Raw genomic sequence first — 14407 nt, 5'->3', positions numbered from 1 at the left:
ACATTTTCACTTGACCTGTCACCTGGAGATGCCTCCTACTTCAGAAGACAACTCATAAGTTGTAATCTGTCACAATGCCACAGTTAAACCCGCCAATTCACCCATCATCCATAATTACCTTTGCAGGCTATGGCTCCAGCTCCACATTCTTCCACAGATATTCGTGGGCTCTGTACTTCCCAGAGCTCCATGGAATGGGAAATGTTGAGAAAGACTTGCAGGAACAACAACAGTGTTGTTAACAGTGGGTGTCTGTGCAGTCCTCCTGTTTCACCAGAACCCCCGCTTTCTGGGACCTGTGGGGTCATTTCCCACTGATGCTGAAATTCGCTTTGTCATTGGGTTCCTTCAGAGGACTCCCTTCTCATCTTAAATACACAGCTTCAGCCTAAATATTACCTACATATAAAGTTTTACTACATAAGTCACCTTTAACAACTCTGATATCTGGAAAAAGGCCTCCTTTGAGTTCTTCGGAGAATCACAATTTCAAGCAAGATGGGTAAGACATCATAAAAGCACATCATTTGCCATGCCCTCAATTCCACTTACCAAACGTTTACCTGGCATCCATCCTTCCCGTTTTTAATTGATTAAAGCAGTTTACTGTCTGGCTCTAACTCAACATTAAGCAAACCACGAATGAGGGTATTTCTCATACGCAATGCCTGTGTGGCCACAGGGTTCCAGTGACCCGAGTTACAGAAGTCTCCTTGCTCAGAGCAGATCTAAAATCATCCTGCAGCCTGCCCTTCATTATTCTCCAAAGGCTTCACATTCCAACGTCCTCTCCTAAGATCTCAGACCTATACATTAATACTCCGGTAGGTTAAACAGGAACACAAACATGCCAACCCTTCTCCAAAGATGCCAATAACCTCCCAACATTCAACATGGACAGGGCTCCAACATAATAGCTGAAGAAAGTCACTATGCTAAAGTATTATTGGAATAAGTGCCTTACTCAGACAAGAAGAAATTCAGCTATTACCCCGGTCTGCTGACCTTCATCTCAACCTTACCTTAGAAAAAAAGTTTAAGACACTTATTTATATCAGTTGCTCTCATTTCATTGCTGAAGGAACAAATGTCAGGTTTTCTGGTTCCTCACTAAAAAATAAATAAAAACAGATATTCGAGCAAGGGGGAGGCAGGAAGGTCAAGGCTGACTTTACTCATGCTTTGAGGCTGAGTGGCTGTCTACTGAAATGAACTCTTCTTTTCAGGCCAGCAGTGGTTCTACCTGACACTGGCCTTGAGGCCTTCAATGAGAATGCCTTTAGGATGACTCAAGAAAAAACAGACCAGACAAAGTTTAACTCAGTTTTATTTTCCACTTTTAGTATTTTTCAAATTATACAACATGCAGTCTGCCAGAGTATCCATACATCTTCATTTTAGAACCTAGAGGATAACCAAAATTTTCCACGGGCCAGGGGAGGGTTACTTCCAGATCTTTTGTTACATGTACTATATATTACAGCATCATTACCTGGTATAAATGGCCATTTTCCCCCTCAAACCACCAAAACAAGTTTGTCCACAATTTTTTTTAATGAAAGCTACTGTACAGATACATAAAGCCCAGAGAACACACCTCTGCAGTACACGTTACATACTTTACAAACTAGACATGTATAATCCTACAGAATGCCCTATTCCCCTTATAGCTGCACACGATGAAAAAAGTCTTTAAAACTGGTACACGAGATGTAAATGTGTAAGCAGACTTCATGGAGCAAGGCTTCCTTTGGCAGTTACCTGGCTCTTGTTCAATACTTTAAGAAAGGCTAAATTGTTAGTGTTATATAAAACCATTCTAGACTATGATGGTTCCTTTAGCTCACGAAAGATATTAAGGGTGAGACAATGAAGTGAAATCCTCCCCCTGCCCCCTTCCAGTGAAAAACTTCCCCAATATGTCATGTAGCCAGACTCTAAATGTCTTCTGCCCTGCTAAAAAAACAAAAACAAAAACAAAAAAACCCATAAATACACTTCAAAGAGGGGACTGTTAGGACTTTTATTGGCTTTCAGTTATTCCTCTAGGAAAAGAGGACTGATAATTCCCCCATGAGTCTTGGTGATGGCTTGGTCTGGCCTTAGACAGAAATATCACTCCTTCATGTGAAGTTAGGGCATCAAAAGTCACTAGGTGCTACATTCTAGACAAAGATTTTTATTTCTTCGTTTATCCCAATATTTCTATAAATTCTAATTTTTGTAATCACATGATACTATTTCCTTTAAGTCTTACTCCACACTTATTCTCCCTACTACCTGCCAAACAAGCAAACTGTACAGCATTTGAAGAGATGAGGCATTTGTACAGAATTCTCTAGTAACTGACCAAAACACATTTGGCATTAATATATTTTAGTCTCCAAACATATATCTTTTTCTTAAGTTTTAAAATCACTCTATGAATTGATAGTACAGTCAATGAAGGAATATACTACGTTATAAAAATGCAATTGGTTAAGTTGAATCCAACCGTGAACGTTGATATTCCAAACAGCATTTCTCTAATTTAATAATCCACTATCCTGCAGGTAGAGATTATTTGTATAAATCATCTGGCTATTCCCTTATAGCATCAAAAAGTAAACTTTCAAGAAATAGCATGAGATACAAAATTATTCACAGAGGAGAAACACACATTCTCTCTCTCTCTCTCCCACAAAAAATAAGCATAAAACCAAAAATATAATCATAGGCTCAGCCACTCAGAAGTGTGGGTTTTATAGTTAGAGTACAAATGTAAAGGAGTAAGAATTTTTTTAAAATGAAAAAGTTGCATAAATGTGGCTTTTTTAAAAAGTGGCCTATAGAGGACATGGTCCTGGTCTTAGTTTATCATACAAAGTGATATTTAGGGATCCATTTGAATATGCTGTATAATCCATTCCAATCATCCGCCCACCTTTTAGTCAAGTGCAGGAAAGTTGGTTTTGAGGTCCTACAAAGATTGAAGCTAGGTGAACTGACTGGCTGATCAGCAAGTAGCAGAATTATCTTTTAGGGACATCAAAGCCAACTTTCTCTGTGAATAAAAGTCGTGTGAATTTTGTGAGTTCCTTGTGGAGATCAAGAAATATGGAAGGACAAGTGAGACGTGTGGCTCTTTTTGAAACATGAAAGGGCCAAGCAACTCTTTAGAAATAGAAAAGGGGTGCCCAGGAAAAAGTTACTTTGGGGAGGTTTTAAAACAATCTAATAACAAGAGAGCCCCCAAAAAGAATTCTAGCCCTTTGTTCAATTTCTGCACATAAACACAGTTGCATAATAGACAATAGCGGTGTGACAACTATTAACTGGCAATCCTCTCCAAGACCAATGTTTTAGCTTCTAAAATCAGAGCCAAACACATTCACAGCAAGATGATAATCTATGGCATACGTTATTACCTGATACAGTTGGCAAAACCCGCCCTACAAGGGCTCTTCTACCAGACGGCAAATCGCCATGGAGCTGTTGTATTGGGCAAGTACTGGGAATTTATGAAAATCAAAAGAATTTTTAAAGTGTAAATGAATGCAAAATCATCAACTTTGCGAAATAAATACTTCAGTAGAATTGATCTTCTTTCTCCTTACTCCCCTCCCCCGCAATACAAAACACATATAAACAAAGTGCAACGTTTAACAAATAAATTAAGTCAAAGCAGCTTTGCTGTGTCGGGTTAATTTTATACAAGAAAAGTGTGGAAATTGATTCAGAATCCTCAGTGCTTTACACACGCACACACGCGCGCGCACGCACACACACACACACACACACACTCTCTCTCTCTCTCTCTCTCTCTCTCACTACAGCTCACACAGTGAAGAGAAAGCTCGAGGTCTCCCCGGCGTACGCTTCATTCCAGTGGTGACAGCAGCAGGGACAGTGCCCGCCCCCTCAGCTTGGGCAGGCACGGAGATGGCATGGGTGCTTTCGCGGACATTGGTCTGGTTGTCACGGACTTAACCTCAAATTTGTCAAAACTAGTAGCAGCACACAAGACCAACTTAATTGAATCCTTGTCAGCTTCCCTGAAGACTTTCCTACTTGGAAATCAATCCTTTTAAAATCCTTAGCTGGGAGAAAGAGTTGATTCAGCTTTTAAATTTGTATTTTGAAAAAAAAAAAAAAAACAGTAGTTAAATGTTAAAAAAAACAAAAAAAAAATCCATCCATACTGATTTCTTCACATTCTTGCCAAGATGAAATCTATCTGATGCCAAAGAGAGAAGTCAAATAAACATTCAGCAATGAAGGGTTAAAATAACAACTTATTCATAGGCACAAAAAGTTGTCAGTCACTCCCCCGCCCCAAGGCTTCCTTTTCCAACCGCTGGAATTGATCCTGGATTTCACTGAGCGGTACCCCCTCGAGGCTTAAGATGGTTCCCTATGGTGAGAGGCAAGAGGCCATCCCCAGCGTGCCTGCTCCCGTAGGATCAGGGAGGAGGACCCCAGGAGGGGCGGGTCGCCCCAATTCCAATCATCCAACTTCGCAGCATTTTCAACACTTCTGAAGGAAGGCTGTTCAAACTGGGCTGGCTGAGACTAGTCGCTGCAGGTTTAGTAGCAAGCAGCTCTGGTGGATTTGATGACTTTTTGCATTTGCTTAGATGTGTTTGAGTGAACAAATTCTACATTGCTACTGTCAGATTGTTTTTCTGCCTCGGAGAAATTTGCTTTGCATTTTAACAGGTGCCCTACGTAAAGGTGTCTTTTACAGCTCCAAAGATGTGACGGGGGTATTCAAAATGCTTCTTTGGGGTAATTTGTTTCTGAAAAGTGTTCAGAATGAAAATTTTGAACCTTGTAGCAGCACTTTTTTTTGTTCCCTAAAAATATAGAGGAATGTGTTTTGCAAGAAACCAGACAGTTGCAATGGAGCATGACCCCCTGCCTCCATGGCACTTGGTTACTACTCCCACTCCCAACGTCCCCCCCCCCCAGCCCCCTCCAACGCCTCCCACCCGTCACAGGGAATGGCACGTTAGGGCATTTGCTGGGATGGCAGACTGCGGAGGAAGGAGGCTCCAGGATGGCCCAGAAACCACCCAACGGCCTAGGCCCTGGCACTCGTTCCCAGGATTGAGTGGATCTTCTGGAATTGGCCCCTTCAGGTTTCTCAGGAAGCGAGAAGTCCAAGCACACATCTGTACACACAGAGATTCTACACAGCTCAAATATCTGAAACCGGTTGTACTGCAGATGGCTGGGGTAAGCACGTATAAAAGAAAATGGAAACCATGTAGGAGGGGAAACAAAAAACAAAGGAATTGCTGATTAACGGAGTCCTGGACATGCTATGTGGGGAGCCGTATCTGTTGAGAGAGAACCAGAGAGAGAACATGGGAGTTAGAGGACATCGTGGAATTTCACTCCTCAGAAAAGTGTTTCGATATTTGGAGTATCTGCAGTGATCAGATATTTAGGGAAACGTTCTAGGTATTTAGACCGGAGCTGTCCAATAGAAAGACCCCCTGAGCCACATATTTAAATTTTCAAGTGGCCACATTAAAAGTAGAAAGAAATAAGTAAAATTAATTTCAGTAATATATTTTATTTAACACAAGAAATTCAAGATATCGTCCTTTCCACAGGGGATCAGTACAATGTGTTGAGAGATCTTACATTACTCTGCCACAGTGTTTGCAACGTGGTGTAGGTTTTATACTTTTGGCACATTTCTATGTGGACTTGGCCACATCTTGAGTGCTCAGTAGCCACACATGGCTGGCGGCTATCGTGGTGGACAGCACAGCCTCCTACTTACTGCTTCTGCCCTGACAACGCTCTCTTCCAAAAATCCGTATCTATCCACACTGGTTGTATTCAGAGAAAAACCACTCGCACTTGCCAGGGGTTTTGAGGGAGGTCCCACATGGCCCCTAACCCAGAAAAGAGGTTCCTAGTCCTGACTGAAAGGTAGGACTCCCCTTTCTGGGCTGATGAAGACACTCCGAGGGTATCCCCCTTGATTTCACCCCACTTCCCACCAGAGGTCTGTCCCATCATACTCAGGTCTGCAGGATAAAAGTCTGGGCTAGTCCTGACTTAGAGGCCAGCCCTCAGTGGTCTCTGTCACCTTCGGACCAACTCCAGGAAAACCCACTTTCAGGAAGGAACCAAGAGGTTCAGCTTCCCAACAGCTGGGAGCCCTGGGTCTGTCAGTGGTTTTCCTATACGTTTTGCGGTGGGGAGGGAGGGACAGCAGGGGTATGCTGAGCCTCATCCTCGAGAGACATAGGCAATGCCCTGCACAAAATATGACAGTAAGAAAAACCCATGTGCTCTTCTGATTTTAAAAGGAACTCCATAACCTGACACACTGCTTTCTGTTTTTGCCTCTAGAAGGCTTAGATTCCCATTCAGGGCTCAGCTGTGGGAAACACCCAGCTCAGATTCCTGCTACAATGCTCTCTCCCCTGCTAATGTGTTTTTCTTCACTCTCCCAACTTGTGTGTTATAATATTGTAAGCAACTCATGTTGTTTATATAAGTAAGCAGGATGTATATTATAAATAAATAGAAAAAATTCAGGGTGTGGAAAGAGGTTATAAAAGTAGATAAAGAGCAAAATCGGTTGGGGGGGAAAGAGGAGGAAAAAAAAATTCTTTATTACAATGCCCCCTCCTCCCAGACACAAAAATATAAAAACTCAAGAGAGCTCATTTGGTAAGTACTACCTCTTGCTCCGATGGTGTAACTACACAGAGGTATAAAGCTCTCAATCAAAAATGGCTTAAACAACCTTATGTGTTAATATTCATGTCATTTTTAGAGGTCACAGGGAGAGATTTGTCTATGGGAAGAGCATCTTTAATGTTTAGCCTCTTTGGTAAGATTTTGTACTTATTATTAGGACAAGAAATGAAAACTCCAAGAGCCTGGTCATAGTGGTCATCTAAATCATTTTGAGCTAAAAACCAAGCAGGATGCTTCCTGAATATCCCCATTCAAATTCCCATTTCGCTTTCCTTACAGGTTCAATTTCTCCAAGCACAGGATCTCATGATCACTTACGGGTCACACCCTGGTCCGAAGGGATGGTCTTCCTACGTGCCCGGGGGCAGGGAGGTACGAGCACAGGTCTTAAATTGCAGGGTTAGGGCTGACCGGGATGACGGCAGGCACCTCTTGCTGACAGAGCCTCGTGCTAGACACACACTCAATGGGTGGCCTCCGCAGTGCCCGCAGACCGTGAAGTCACGCGATTCCCTCCAGCTGGCCTTTCATTCAAATCCCCCACCCCTCCATGTGCAGGAGTCAGCGTGTCTGGCTAACAGTACGGAAGAAGCGAGGAGCCCCAGAGGATACCCAGCCTGCTTGGTTACCTCAAGGAGGGCGAGAGAAGACAGAGGACAGGCTGCCGAACGGAAAAACACAGGGAGTCCACCAATAAATCGTCCTTTAATCTCAAGAGCTTGTTCCTCCTCATCCTGAGTTACAGATCTTTCCAGCCCGTCTGCCGATGCCGTCTTCCCAGCCGGCCCAAGAAGAAAGGACTCGGCTGAGATACTCCCATCCATCCCCCAACTACCTGAATGTTCATCTCTTCTGATAAATTCGGGAGAGAAAATGGACAGAATGTATAAAGGTAAATGGCTTAGCTCCTGCAGAAACCACTTCTGACCGCTCTGATCGCCGAGAGCGGCCAACCCGGAGAGGCTGGCAAACCTCGAGAAGACTGACAACCCAGCTCTGTTGACCCTCTTGGATGGGTTGGAGCTGTTACCCTCCAGAAAGCACGGTACTGGCCCGAGTGACCCGCTAGGAGGCCGTCCCTGGGCCTCTGCCAAATTGGAGATGGTAATTCAGAGTGGCAACGTGTGACCAGGCTTAGAAGGAAAGAAAATCGCCTTTCTTTAGAAGGGGTGAGAAGGCGGAAGAAAGAAGCGAATTATACAAGGGTTTTGTTTTGCAAGAAGTATTCAGAGATTTCCCCCCAACTTCAGCCTCTGCAATTGCTCGCAAGCGGATTTATGCTTAATCCAAATAGTACATAGTTTTACCTTTTCTCTTGCATTTCTCTCATTCAGTGCCCACATTGTAAGAATGGCCAGTTGTACTCTCTGTACCTCTCACTGCTGGAGAGAAGTGGGCTTATCTCCCAGGGGCTTAGCGCAGTCTGCTGTGTGGGGGAGAATCGTTTTTCCTTCCAGGTCCTCACGATTGCTCCCTTTATGCACACAGTGCTGGTTTCCAAGTCCCATGCCACAGTGCCCGCGTGCACTTCCTTCTGCCCCCTCTCCCTGAGTCCTGCTCTCTCTGTGCTGCTTAGGTCTGCCCCTGTGACTACTGTAACACTGGCCGATACTTGAGTGGCCCTCATTTCTCCTAGAACTTTCCCCTCTACTTTCACATCTCTCATCCAATTCTTTGAAGAAGCTTGTGATGAAGGAGGTACTGTGGGGGTACCTGGGTGGCTCAGCTGGTTAAGCATCTGACTTCACGATCTCAGGCTCCCTGCTCAGCAGGGCGTCTGCTGCTCTCTCGCCCTCTGCCCCCACCCCCAACTTGTGCACCCTAGCACGTATGGGCTCTCAAAGAAATAAAATCTTTAAAAAAGAGAGAGAGAGAAAGAGAAGGTGCTATGATCATAACTTCTCCACACCTAAGACTTGTCTGGAGTGACAAGGCTGGGTTTTCTTCAACTAAAATAAGACACTGCAACCGAGAGAATGCAGAAGCAGATATGAGAATCCAGGGTCATCGTCCACTAAGCCAAATATTAAAGAGCTTTGCAAAACTGCAAAGCAATTGCCATTCTCTATTTTGTTTTGGAAAATAATTTTCATTAAAAGTGGCATTTGTGTTAACAGTAGTGACACTTAAATTTTTTTTGCTTCAATTTATATCAATAACATAAACCATATCAAGAGATACAGTCCAGGAATATAAAATCTCTTTGATGTCAGTACTTTTGTTTAAGACTACAAGGGGTCTTAAGGCCAGGAACCTTGGGAACTGCTGCACAGGGGATCAGAGTTCAGGGTCCACCACAGACAAGATGTGTGATCCTGACAGTGCACTTGGCCTCCTTGTAAAATGTAAGATGGCATAACGTCAACATGGGCCAACACCGGGTGCCTGCTCCTGCCAGGCACCTAAGCTCTCTGTGTATTAATGCATTGAATCCTCACAGCCACCCTGTAAGTAAGTACGGTCATTTGGCACATTTTACAGAGGACAGGGAGGCACAGAGAGATGAAGTAACTTACCTAGAACATGGCCAAGCTGGGATTCAACTCCAGGCAGCCCAGCTCCATATCCTGAACCCACAGTCCCTCAGTCCCTCAGCTATGTACCCTGCTTGTAACAGAACCCCCCTGCAGAGAGGGGACTCACATTCTTGTGACTCAATCATTTCATTGCTAGGATTTCCCAACAGCAGTAGCAAGTTGGAGGGCCCAGCGGCTTAGGTGTAGACGACCGGTGTGGCTTAAAGATCCCACGTGATCCCCTGTGAAGATGGCTTCCTGCCTTCACTACTTTGGAGGATTCAATCTGAAAGCAGCTTCATGCCCACCCTTCACGTAGGGAGTGAACCCATTTCTGCTGTGGGCACGAGGCAACTCGTACATTTTAGGTATATGTGATATTTTTAATTTGTGCTTAAGTGGGTTCGCCGAGAGAATGGTCAAGGTGAAGCCCAGCAATGATGTCAGACGGTTTGGATCCAGGTACTCAGGACAGAGAGCACAGCAACAAGAAGGAAAGACAGATTTAGAAAAGCAAATAGAGTATAAATGAGGAAGTGCCAGCCTGAACGTCAGGGTAAACTAAGGACTAAGGTAAGGGGCTGCCTTTTTGTTCTAGTAGTTTTAAAGCCTTCAAAAGAAAATTCTATTCTGCCTGAGGTAGAGGAAAACAATGAAGCGGGGGACGGGTGTGTGGGTATTGAGAGGTGAATTCCTAGTTCAAAGACAGAAGAGCTAGAGGCCTATGTGGACCTCAAGTATAGGGCTTCAGCTGAAGGTAGTAAATGTGGGGAAATGGCCAGGGACATTCAGTCAAATAAATCTGAGGTTTAAGTACTTGCCTAGAAAATACTGGACTTCCTGTCTCTAAGGTACACTTGGACTTTCCCCTTTTCGGTATAGCTTCCTTTGACAATACCTTTTTTTTTTTTTTTTTTTTTTTTTAAAGATTTTACTTATTTGACAGAGAGAGAGAAAACACAAGCAAGGGAAGCTGTAGGCAAAGGGAGAGGGAGAGAGCCTGGTGTAGGACCCCAGGATCATGACCTGAGCTGAAGGCAGACACTTAATCCACTGAGCCACCCAGGTGCCCCTGTGACAGACTTCAGAGTAGGAAACCATTTGTGCATTCCAAATGTCTGGGCCAAGCCTGAAGAGCCTGACTGAGACTGGCACACAGGCAACATGGGGTCCAGGATTTCAGGGCCTTAGTCACAGATGACCATTGTGGCAGCAAAAGGGAACAGTCGTGAAAGCCTGGAAATCTGTGTTCTGTGTCTACTTCCGCACACAACTTAAGAATGTAAAGACAGTACTTTTACCAACAACTAATGGATCTAATCACAATAAAGGCCTTAAAGTGTAAAACCTGAAGAAGACAGAGCCATCCTACAGTGACTGTCACACAAATCAGAGATACGGAGGTCATAACAGTACACCTGGTCTGCTTTGATGGCTCTTTGCGGCTGCACTCACCCCTGTGAACCTGCTGTAAATCGCAGACGTGCTTTCCCAGGGCTGCATGAAATCACAGTCTAAAAACATGGGCCTGCGTCTCCATCAGAGCCCTCATGACCCCCTGTTGGCTCTACCACTGTGATTTTACCCAATATTTTATCAAAGTTTACTGAAACTTTTTATTTTTAAAAGGCTTTATTTATTTACTTATTTGAGATGGCAGGGCGAGGGGGAGGGGAGCAGAGCAGAGGGAGAGGAACAAACAGGCTCCATGCTGAGCACAGAGCCTGACACAGGGCTCGACCCCATGACCCCAAGATCATAACCTGAGCCAAAACTGAGTCCGATGCTCAACAAACTGAGCCACCCAAGCACCCCAAAACTTCATAGGCTGTGATTTCTAGACTTAATATATGTGGTTTTTTAATAAAAGTACAGTCCTCAAAATAACAGAGTCTTTATCTACATCAACAAAGTGAGTGGCATTGTGGGCCTTTCGTTCATTTCACAGTATTTTCAATTTCATGTTTTTCTTTCCACAAAAATCTGAAGCATTAATCTATGCATATTCTCAGTTGGCAGCTCAGTTGGTTAAGTGGGTAAGCATTCGCCTCTAGATTTTAGTGGGTCATGACCTCAGGGTGGTGAGATCAAGCCCTGTGTCAGACTCCACGCTCAGCAGGGAGTCTGCTTCTCACTCGCTCCCTCTTACTCTCCTGCCCACACTTTCTCTCAAATAAATAAAATCTTTTTTAAAAATATGTGGGTATTCTAGATTATACCCAGAGAACCCGACAACCAAGCATTTCCACGCAACTTTAGCCCCACACATGCTGTATGCTACGACCAAGTGGACGCTACTGCTTACAACTTAAATATCCTCCAGCTAAAGCTGCAAGCAAGGGGACAATGATGTGTTCCAGCCATAAGACAGCAGCACGGCTTGCAGGTATGCAGCGATTCTGCAGTGTCTTCCTTCCTCCCTCCATCCCTTCTTTCCTTTGTCTTTTTTTCTCTCTCTCTCTCCTCCTCTCTTTTCCTTCCTTTCTTTCCTTCCCTTTTTTTTTCTTCAATATTTAATTTTTAAGTAATCTCCACACCCAACATGGGGCTTGAATTTATAACCCCAAGCTCAAGACTCCCATGTTCTACCCACGGAGCCAGCTAGGCGCCCCTCAGTGGTTATAACACAGAAAGGGAATGAAAGAAGCGAGCCCTGCCATGACACACAGAAGCCGCCTCGGCAAGCCAGACTCTACCAGGAGCAACGCATACCAGACTCACATTGCACCCAGCTCTATTCAGAGAAAAGCCATCTTTCATGAACTTCTGTTAAGGTTGGTAATTTCATTTTGGTTTATGGTTCATTTCAATCTAACTTCTAAATTTGTTTTGGACTTGGTAGTTGTTTAATATCTGTAAGTATATCCTATTGTGAATTTGCAAATACCTAATTATAATAATAAAAACCTCTGGGTAATATGAGAACTTTATCCCCTTAAAAGTACTCTACTTATATTCAAATCTGAGAAATAATGGTCTAAACATAGGAGAGTCAAAAGACCCCCCCCCCCCCAAAGCCTTTTGGCTAAGTTCCAGCAGTGCCCCACTAGCGACATCTGGTGGACACATTTGAACAAACACCCACTGGCTTGTCAAAGGACCGCCAGGAAAGATCTGACTCCAGGGCCTGCAGAATCAGGGAGCAGAAGGAGATATTTAAATGATGTCTGCATTAAATGTGGGGCCATGAATAAGCGCTCAGTCCTGCCTCAGAGGTCTATTTCACACCTTACCTCTTCTCCAGGCTGCAACCCCATCCACCACCTGCCAGCAGTGGTCCTTCCTTCTCTGCCTTCCCATCACCTCTGCAAATGTTCCAGATTGCAGCTTTCAGGCGGCCAGTACCCTCTACATGCAATTCTCCCATTTCCCACATTATCAATCTCCCCGCAAGATCCTCTAGGGGAGCCCCTTCTCTGGCTCTTATACACCCCACCCTTTCCATGGGGTCCAGCACAGGGTGGTCTTTCCCAGTCATGAACCAGGTCCCACCCCTCCCAGGGCCAGAACTCCCCACGGCCCCACACACTCAGATTGCATTCTATGCTGCTGGCCTGGCCTCAAAGGCCTCATCTATCTGGCTCCCCCCTTCCCTCCCCCGACAACCCCAATTATGTGGGGTTGTTCTCTGTGTTCTCTGGGCTCTGGCTCCATCAGCCTTCCTGATTCCTCAAACGTACCAGCCATCCCCACCTTCCAGCCAGTGTGCTACTCTTCCGTTACTGCGTGGCCAGTACTTGTCATCACTCAGTGCTCAGCTCAAATGCCACCCCCTCCAAATGTCATTCCCCGTCTCCATCGCATTAATAATCTGCTCTTATTTTCCTCAGAACCATACCACTATTTGAAGTTCCCTTGTTATTTGCTGTCTGTCTCCCTGCAAAAAGAGTATTACTGCACAAGAACAGAGCCTTTGTCTCATTCGTTGTTAAACCAAGGACAGAGCAGGCTCTCTGTACCTGACCCCATTTTGCAGATGACGAAACTGAGGCTGAAGAAATCCAGCCAACTTGCCCAACATACAAAGCAGTACAGCCAAGGCCAGGGCTGGAACCCACAGCCAGCCAATCTCCTATCCCATGTCCGCACTTTGCTGCATTGGACTGTTCCATGCCCAGCTCTGCATCTCGAAAAAGATTTCCCCTCCCTCTGGCAGCCCCCTGAATTTGAACTAGCTGAGATAGGCAGCAGTATCCTGAGTTCTGATTTCTCCATGTCGGCATTTTCAGTCACTCTGAAACTTTGAGCATAAACCAAAATACTCATTGTGACTATATTCCTTGAAACCTGAAATGAAGCAGAAAGAAGCCCCAGAGATATCCAGATGCTGCCCAAGTACATATATGCTGCTCTGGCTTCAATAAGACGGCTGGGAAGAGCTGACAGCTGAGATCATTTCTCCCTAGAACAGACACACTTCAGAGTGAGCATCCCAAAGACCAGGAAAGATCACCTCAAAGGGTTTTGATCCCAACTAAGCAATAAATCCCACATTTCCAGTTATTTATTTTTCTTTCTTTCTTTTTTTTTTTTTTTAAGATTTTATTTATAGGGGCACCTGGGTGGTTCAGTGGGTGAAAGCCTCTGCCTTCAGCTCAGGTCATGATCACAGAGTCCTGGGATCAAGCCTCGCATCAGGCTCTCTGCTCAGCAGGGAGCCTGCTTCCTCCTATCTCTCTCTGCCTGCCTCTCTGCCTACTTGTGATCTCTGTCTGTTGAATAAATAAATAAAATCTTTTTAAAAAAGATATATTATTTATTTATTTGAGAGAGACAGAGAGAGAGCACACATGCAAGTAAGCACAAACAGGAGAAGGAGCAGAGGAAGAGGGAGAAGCAAGCTCCTCACAGAGCAGGGAGCCCGATCTGGGGTTCGATCCCAGGACCCTGGGATCATGACCTGAGCTGAAGGCAGACGCTTAACTGACTGAGCCACCCAGATGCACCTCCAATTATTTTTTAAAAAATGATTTTGCATTTTCTCTCTTTCAATGATAATTTCCCAATTCATTGGCTATATCTTTTTTTTCCTTCCCAGTCTTTTTCGTAAAAGTAGTCAATGTTCTTTTTCATAATTTTTAGACAAATAAATGATAATATCTTTGAAACACCTTATATCTGATCTTAGCATCAAACAGGACACTCAGTCATGGGCCTTCCCCACTCAGTGGTGAGAATTTAGGGCG

General features: G+C 44.4%; 1 protein-coding gene across 1 annotated transcript in view; it reads right to left on the bottom strand.

The window, feature by feature from the left end:
- Positions 1–1309: 1309 nt before the first annotated feature.
- The window catches only part of KIF5C (kinesin family member 5C), a 156577-nt gene continuing 143479 nt past the window's right edge, over positions 1310–14407 (bottom strand). The window contains exon 26 of the mRNA XM_059166812.1: positions 1310–5321. The gene's annotated coding sequence lies outside the window, so the exon portion shown is untranslated. The remainder of the gene's footprint in view (positions 5322–14407) is intronic.

The sequence above is a fragment of the Mustela lutreola genome, chromosome 3 (assembly GCF_030435805.1).
Source record: "Mustela lutreola isolate mMusLut2 chromosome 3, mMusLut2.pri, whole genome shotgun sequence".
NCBI classification, from domain to species: Eukaryota; Metazoa; Chordata; class Mammalia; order Carnivora; family Mustelidae; genus Mustela; species Mustela lutreola.
This window is presented reverse-complemented; position numbering and strand designations above follow the sequence as displayed.